The 8891-nt window shown below is 37.9% G+C and overlaps 1 protein-coding gene across 3 annotated transcripts in view; it reads right to left on the bottom strand.

Moving 5' to 3' along the window:
- The window catches only part of mgp (matrix Gla protein), a 6523-nt gene extending 5090 nt beyond the window's left edge, over nucleotides 1–1433 (bottom strand). Inside the window, exons 1-3 of one of the 3 annotated variants that reach the window (XM_059557405.1) lie at nucleotides 1417–1433; nucleotides 975–1114; nucleotides 1–44 (exon numbers count right to left, since the gene is read on the bottom strand). The exon at nucleotides 1–44 is cut by the window's left edge and continues 159 nt beyond it. The gene's annotated coding sequence lies outside the window, so the exon portion shown is untranslated. Of the gene's footprint in view, nucleotides 45–974; nucleotides 1115–1407 lie in introns of all 3 variants that reach the window. The other 2 variants (XM_059557406.1, XM_059557407.1) reach the window with 2 other exon arrangements.
- Between the last annotated feature and the right edge of the window lie 7458 nt (nucleotides 1434–8891).

The raw sequence follows: 8891 nt of genomic DNA, 5'->3' as shown, positions 1-8891 counted from the left end.
CAGACAGATTACATCACAGGTGCGTGAGCGTGTTTTTGGCATATCTGAAGTCAGACAGAAAGAGTACACAGTCCAAAATAACACCACAGACAGACAGACAGACAGCTGTGAGCTGAAAAACAGCCTCTTCTTCTGCACTCAAGCTGCTCAAATGTGGTGGTTTTACTGGTTAAGATGGTTGAGTTGTGTGTGGTTAAACAGGCTAATGGGACAAACTACTGCTCAACACCCAAAACACATGAGCCATAGACCATACAGCAGTGAGAGTCACACACTTTCCACCTCAGGCTCTTTGAAAAACAAATGAAGAACAACTGAAGCAACTAGTGATGGACGAACACTGAGAAATGAAAAAAACAGAGACACTTAAAATGGAAATATTGAGTGTTTCATCTTCCATCACTAAATCATGTCTGTCTGATCTGATGATTTTCTCCGTCTTTCACAGCTCGGCAGGCTGCTGCTGTAAATATTTGACACACACCTGAGATTCAGAGCTTGGCCCACAACACACACACACACACACACACACACACACAAATCACACTCGCTGTCCTTTTATGTTTTTCATGACATGCTTCTGCTATTTGGCTGCATTATGTGCACAATTTGGAAAACTCCCGGCTCTCATTTATGATTTTGTTAACATTTTCCCTTAAAAAAAGACAAACATAAATAGTGATGAAAGCTAAAATATTAAATGTCATGGATGTACATTTAAGAAAGTGACGTGACATGATGTTAAGCCAAGTATGGTTACCCATACTCAGAATTTGTGGTCTGCATTTATGCTGACCAAGTGCACACACAGTAGTGAGTCTCTGTTGTTTAAACTGCTAGAACATAACATAAATATCAACATAGTTTTGATATTACCTATCAAACTAATTTGACATTGTTTGCTTTTTACATTTTAACCACTAGCACAGTGCGTTAACATTGAATTAGCCTGTTAGCTTGTCATTCCCACCTACCATTTCTTTTCTCTCTCTTGCTCCATTTTTCACAAGTTCAAACATCTGTGGTAAGTCGGAATCATTCAACCATCATGGTGAGTAATGACTTCTCCTGTTAGTCACTTGCATTGCTTGCCACATGTATAGTCTAGCTTTTTCTGTCAGCTTGACGGATTCACATGTGATAAATGCAGGTAAATAGTTAGGCTGACAGAGATCTTCTCAGACCAAGAGACAACTAAACCACAAGACACTTCTATCTGTGAGGATTTCTAGTCAAGATTTAGACTGTATCAGAGTTACAAATGACTTGCTCTTATCTGATTGTGGTTGTATATCTCTATTTGTGCTCCTAGATCTTAGCGGTGTGTTTGACAGTAACATTCTTTTGAGTAGACTACAAAATTATGTTGTCATTAGTAGAACCGCATTTTCATGGTTAAAATCTTACTTATCTGACCTCCATCAATTCATAGTAGTGAATGAATAGATATATTGCTCACAAGTAGAGTATGGTGTGCCACAAGGCTCAGGTCTAGGACCATTCCCTTTCACACTTTACATGTTACCTTTGGGAGATATCATCAAGAAACATGGTACTAGATCCCACTGTTATGCTGATGACACTCAGCTCTACATTTTCTTCGTGGTCCGATGAAGTCAAAGTCAAAGTCACCTTTATTTATATAGCGCTTTAAACAAAATACATTGCGTCAAAGCAACTGAACAACATTCATTAGGAAAACAGTGTCAATAATGCAAAAATGATAGTTAAAGGCAGTTCATCATTGGATTCAGTGATGTCATCTCTGTTCAGTTAAATAGTGTCTGTGCATTTATTTGCAATCAAGTCAACGATATCGCTGTAGATGAAGTGTCCCCAACTAAGCAAGCCAGAGGCGACAGCGGCAAGGAACCGAAACTCCATCGGTGACAGAATGGAGAAAAAAACCTTGGGAGAAACCAGGCTCAGTTGGGGGGCCAGTTCTCCTCTGACCAGACGAAACCAGTAGTTCAATTCCAGACTGCAGCAAAGTCAGATTGTGCAGAAGAATCATCTGTTTCCTGTGGTCTTGTCCTAGTGCTCCTCTGAGACAAGGTCTTTACAGGGGATCTGTATCTGGGGCTCTAGTTGTCCTGGTCTCCGCTGTCTTTCAGGGATGTAGAGGTCCTTTCTAGGTGCTGATCCACCATCTGGTCTGGATACGTACTGGATCCGGGTGACTGCAGTGACCCTCTGATCTGGACACAGACTGGATCTGGTGGCCACGGTGACCTCGGAACAAGAGAGAAACAGACAAATATTAGCGTAGATGCCATTCTTCTTATGATGTAGCAAGTACATACGGTGTTATGGGAAGGTTTTCCGGTTTCTAAGGAAAGATTGCGATCAAATAGCACACCTAGGTTCCTAACTGATGACGAAGAATTGACAGAGCAACCATCAAGTCTTAGACAGTGTTCTAGGTTATTACAAGCAGAGTTTTTAGGTCCTATAACTAACACCTCTGTTTTTTTCAGAATTTAGCAGTAAGAAATTACTCGTCATCCAGTTTTTTATATCGACTATGCAATCCATTAGTTTTTCAAATTGGTGAGTTTCACCGGGCTGCAAAGAAATATAGAGCTGAGTATCATCAGCATAACAGTGAAAGCTAACACCATGTTTCCTGATGATATCTCCCAAGGGTAACATATAAAGCGTGAAGAGTAGCGGCCCTAGTACTGAGCCTTGAGGTACTCCATACTGCAATTGTGATCGATAGGATACATCTTCATTCACTGCTACGAACTGATGGCGGTCATATAAGTACGATTTAAACCATGCTAATGCACTTCCACTGATGCCAACAAAGTGTTCAAGTCTATGCAAAAGAATGTTGTGGTCAATTGTGTCAAACGCAGCACTAAGATCCAATAAAACTAATAGAGAGATACACCCACGATCAGATGATAAGAGCAGATCATTTGTAACTCTAAGGAGAGCAGTCTCAGTACTATGATACGGTCTAAATCCTGACTGGAAATCCTCACATATACCATTTTTCTCTAAGAAGGAATATAATTGTGAGGATACCACCTTTTCTAGTATCTTGGACAGAAAAGGGAGATTCGAGATTGGTCTATAATTAACTAGTTCTTTGGGGTCAAGTTGTGGTTTTTTGATGAGAGGCCTAATAACAGCCAGTTTGAAGGTTTTGGGGACATATCCTAATGACAATAAGGAATTAATAATAGTCAGAAGAGGATCTATGACTTCTGGAAGCACCTCTATTAGGAGCTTAGATGGTATAGGGTCTAACATACATGTTGTTGGTTTAGATGATTTAACAAGTTTATACAATTCTTCCTCTCCTATGGTAGAGAATGAGTGGAACTGTTCCTCAGGGGGTCTATAGTGCACTGTCTGATGTGATACTGTAGCTGACGGCTGAATGGTTGCAATTTTATCTCTAATAGTATCGATTTTAGAAGTAAAGTAGTTCATAAAGTCATTACTGCTGTGGTGTTGGGAAATGTCAACACTTGTTGAGGCTTTATTTTTCGTTAATTTAGCCACTGTATTGAATAAATACCTGGGGTTATGTTTGTTTTCTTCTAAAAGAGAAGAAAAGTAATCGGATCTAGCAGTTTTTAATGCTTTTCTGTAGGATATGTTACTTTCCCGCCAAGCAATACGAAATACCTCTAGTTTTGTTTTCCTCCAGCTGCGCTCCATTTTTCGGGCTGCTCTCTTTAGGGTGCGAGTATGCTCATTATACCATGGTGTCAAACTGTTTTCCTTAACCTTCCTTAAGCGTAAAGGAGCAACTTTATTTAAAGTGCTAGAAAAGAGAGAGTCCATAGTTTCTGTTACATCATCAAGTTGTTCTGAGGTTTTGGATATGCTAAGGAATTTGGATACATCAGGAAGATAACTTAAAAAGCAGTCTTTTGTGTTAGAAGTGATGGTTCTTCCATACTTGTAACAAGAAGTAGAATTTACAATTTTGGCTATATGAATTTTGCAAAGAACTAAATAATGATCTGAGATATCATCACTTGGCTGAATAATTTCAACACCATCAACATCAATTCCATGTGACAGTATTAAATCTAGAGTATGATTTCGACAATGAGTAGGTCCTGAAACGTGTTGTCTAACACCAATAGAGTTCAGAATGTCTATAAATGCTGATCCCAATGCATCGTTTTCATTATCAACATGGATATTAAAATCACCAACTATTAAAACTTTATCTGCAGCCAGAACTAACTCGGATGTAAAATCACCAAACTCTTTAATAAAGTCTGTATGGTGCCCTGGTGGCCTGTATACAGTAGCCAGTACAAACATAACAGGGGATTTATCATTAACATTTGTTTCTTTGGATAATGTTATATGAAGTACCATTACTTCAAACGAGTTATACTTGTAGCCTGCCCTCTGAGAAATCCTGAAAACTTAACATAAAAGAAAGTAAAATAGTCATGAAGAAATAATAAAACAAAAATAAAAACAAGCAATTTTAAAACTTTGGAAATGATAGAAAAATTTACTTATTCAAAATAAATTTAAAACAGTTAAATGATCTCTGATCTCTTCTGGAAGCTGATTCCAACTGCGGGCAGCATAGTAACTAAAGGAGGACTCCCCTTGTTTTGTGTGTTTAGTTTTAGTTTATTTGTTTAGCATGTTTAGTACAAGTACAAAACTATGCAAGGAGGGAAAGAAGCCACTCTAGGCTTGTACAGAGTTCCATTCCTGCTCATATTAACTCATGAGACATGCAGACTAAACACTCAAAAAAACAAAATAAAAAAACAAAAGACAAACGAAACAAAACAAGAGCATAAGCAGAAAAAACAACAACAACAAAAAACAATACAAAACAACAATTCAATAACATAAAAGATGATCAATCTAGATAAAAATGCAAAAAGAGCAAGCAATACCTACAAAGGACTACATAAAGGCGTCAGGCTAGCAATAGTAGTCTCTTCAAATGCTTTTTGAAAGCAGAATAAGAGGACATTGATCCAAACGATAGGCTTAAATCACTCCAGAGCTTAGGACCTCTAAAAGAAATATTAAATTGATGTCTTGTAGTTCGTGTGTAAGGTAAGACAAAAGTATTATTGCTATGTCTAGTTTGAAATGAGTGTACATGTGAGATAGGGATAAACAAACTCTGAAAGGAGTCTGGTAGATCTTGTTTCCTATATATAAACTTATGCATAAATAGACATGTTTGATAAATATTTACCTTATCAATAGGGAGAACTTTGAATTTATTGTAAAGGGGTGCCGAGGGTGCATATCTATTTGAATGAGAAATAAATCTAAGATATTTCTTCTGTATGATTATTATTTTCTTCAGATAGGTAGGATAGGTAGCTGCCCAGACAATATTGCAATAATTAATGAATGGAAACAAAAAGCTATAATATAAGGTTAAAAAAGCTGAAGAATGAACTAAAGGACAAACCCTCCTCAATATACCCAACATTTTAGCTGACCTCTTAGATACGAAGTTGATATGGTTAGACCATTTAAGACCACAATCTATAATGACTCCCAAAAATTTGGTATGCTGAACCAATTCGATTTGAGTGTTATTAATAAAGATTTTAGATAATTCTATATGGTAATGTTTGTTAGTATTACAAAAAATCATAAAGTTGCATTTTTTTATATTGAGAGTAAGTTTATTCCATTGAAAACATTTCACAATGGAAGATAGTTCCTCATTGACCGTTTTGATTAAAATATTAAAGTCTTGGTGAGAAGCTACAAGATTTGTATCATCTGCAAATAATATTGGGAGGAGTTTGGTACAAATCGTGGCCATATCATTAATATAAATTAAAAATAGAAGAGGCCCCAAAATTGATCCTTGAGGGACCCCAATCATAATTTGTGACTTCATGGAGGTATAGCCTTCCAGGTATACATATTGGATTGTGTGTGAACCCTTGGTATTTCTAACTGACTCGATCCTAATGATCTGAGTGCTCTGTTAGATTTATATTTAGTGAACCAACAACATGTATGTTAGACCCTAAAAACCCTAAAACAGTTTGACACCATGGTATAATGAGCATACTCGCACCCTAAAGAGAGCAGCCCGAAAAATGGAGCGCAGCTGGAGGAAAACAAAACTAGAGGTATTTCGTATTGCTTGGCGGGAAAGTAACATATCCTACAGAAAAGCATTAAAAACTGCTAGATCCGATTACTTTTCTTCTCTTTTAGAAGAAAACAAACATAACCCCAGGTATTTATTCAATACAGTGGCTAAATTAACAAAAAATAAAGCCTCAACAAGTGTTGACATTTCCCAACATCACAGCAGTAATGACTTTATTAACTACTTTACTTCTAAAATCGATACTATTAGAGATAAAATTGCAACCATTCAGCCGTCAGCTACAGTATCACATCAGACAGTGCACTATAGACCCCCTGAGGAACAGTTCCACTCATTCTCTACTATAGGCGAGGAAGAATTGTATAAACTTGTTAAATCATCTAAACCAACAACATGTATGTTAGACCCCTAATAGAGGTGCTTCCAGAAGTCATAGATCCTCTTCTGACTATTATTAATTCCTCATTGTCATTAGGATATGTCCCCAAAACCTTCAAACTGGCTGTTATTAAGCCTCTCATCAAAAAACCACAGCTTGACCCCAAAGAACTAGTTAATTATAGACCAATCTCGAATCTCCCTTTTCTGTCCAAGATACTAGAAAAGGTGGTATCCTCACAATTATATTCCTTCTTAGAGAAAAATGGTATATGTGAGGATTTCCAGTCAGGATTTAGACCGTATCATAGTACTGAGACTGCTCTCCTTAGAGTTACAAATGACCTGCTCTTATCATCTGATCGTGGGTGTATCTCTCTATTAGTTTTATTGGATCTTAGTGCTGCGTTTGACACAATTGACCACAACATTCTTTTGCATAGACTTGAACACTTTGTTGGCATTAATGGAAGTGCATTAGCATGGTTTAAATCGTACTTATATGACCGCCATCAGTTCGTAGCAGTGAATGAAGATGTATCCTATCGATCACAAGTGCAGTATGGAGTACCTCAAGGCTCAGTACTAGGGCCGCTACTCTTCACGCTTTATATGTTACCCTTGGGAGATATCATCAGGTAACATGGTGTTAGCTTTCACTGTTATGCTAATGATACTCAACTCTATATTTCTTCGCAGCCCGGTGAAACACACAAATTTGAAAAAACTAATGGATTGCATAGTCGATATAAAAAACTGGATGAAGAGTAATTTCTTACTGCTAAATTCTGAAAGAACAGAGGTGTTAATTATAGGACCTAAAAACTCCGCTTGTAATAACCTAGAACACTGTCTAAGACTTGTCAATTCCTGTCAATTCTTCATCATCAGTTAGGAACCTAGGTGTGCTATTTGATCGCAATCTTTCCTTAGAAAGCCACGTTTCTAGCATTTGTAAAACTGCATTTTTCCATCTCAAAAATATATCTAAATTACGGTCTATGCTCTCAATGTCAAATGCAGAAATGTTAATCCATGCTTTTATGACCTCAAGGTTAGATTATTGTAATGCTTTATTGGGTGGTTGTTCTGCACGCTTAGTAAACAAACTACAGCTAGTCCAAAATGCAGCAGCAAGAGTTCTTACTAGAACCAGGAAGTATGACCATATTAGCCCGGTCCTGTCAACACTGCACTGGCTCCCTATCAAGCATCGTATAGATTTTAAAATATTGCTTATTACCAATAAGGCCCTGAATGGTTTAGCACCTCAGTATTTGAATAAGCTCCTTTTACATTATAATCCTCTACGTCCGCTACGTTCTCAAAACTCAGGCAATTTGATAATACCTAGAATATCAAAATCAACTGCGGGCGGCAGATCCTTTTCCTATTTGGCGCCTAAACTCTGGAATAACCTACCTAACATTGTTCGGGAGGCAGACACACTCTTGCAGTTTAAATCTAGATTAAAGACCCATCTCTTTAACCTGGCTTACACATAACATACTAATATGCTTTTATTATCCAAATCCGTTAAAGGATTTTTAGGCTGCATTAATTAGGTAAACCGGAACCGGAAACACTTCCCATAACACCCTATGTACTTGCTACATCATTAGAAGAATGGCATCTACGCTAATATTTGTCTGTTTCTCTCTTGTTCCGAGGTCACCGTGGCCACCAGATCCAATCTGTGTCCAGATCAGAGGGTCACTGCAGTCACCCGGATCCAGTACATATCCAGACCAGATGCTGGATCAGCACCTAGAAAGGACCTCTACATCCCTGAAAGACAGCGGAGATCAGGACAACTAGAGCCCCAGATACAGATCCCCTGTAAAGACCTCGTCTCAAAGGAGCACCAGGACAAGACCACAGGAAACAGATGATTCTTCTGCACAATCTGACTTTGCTGCAGCCTGGAATTGAACTACTGGTTTCGTCTGGTCAGAGGAGAACTGGCCCCCTAACTGAGCCTGGTTTCTCCCAAGGTTTTTTTCTCCATTCAGTCACCGATGGAGTTTCGGTTCCTTGCCGCTGTCGCCTCTGGCTTGCTTAGTTGGGGACACTTCATCTACAGCGATATCGTTGACTTGATTGCAAATAAATGCACAGACACTATTTAATTGAACAGAGATGACATAACTGAATTCAATGATGAACTGCCTTTAACTATCATTTTTTCATTATTGACACTGTTTTCCTAATGAATGTTGTTCAGTTGTTTTTACGCAATGTATTTTGTTTAAAGTGCTATATAAATAAAGGTGACTTTGACTTTGACTTTGACTTTGACCCTATACCATCTAAGCTCCTAAAAGAGGTGCTTCCAGAAGTCATAGATCCTCTTCTGACTATAATTAATTCCTCATTATCATTAGGATATGTCCCCAAAACCTTCAAATTGGCTGTTATTAAGCCT

This window comes from Carassius carassius, chromosome 9 (assembly GCF_963082965.1).
Source record: "Carassius carassius chromosome 9, fCarCar2.1, whole genome shotgun sequence".
NCBI classification, from domain to species: Eukaryota; Metazoa; Chordata; class Actinopteri; order Cypriniformes; family Cyprinidae; genus Carassius; species Carassius carassius.
This window is presented reverse-complemented; position numbering and strand designations above follow the sequence as displayed.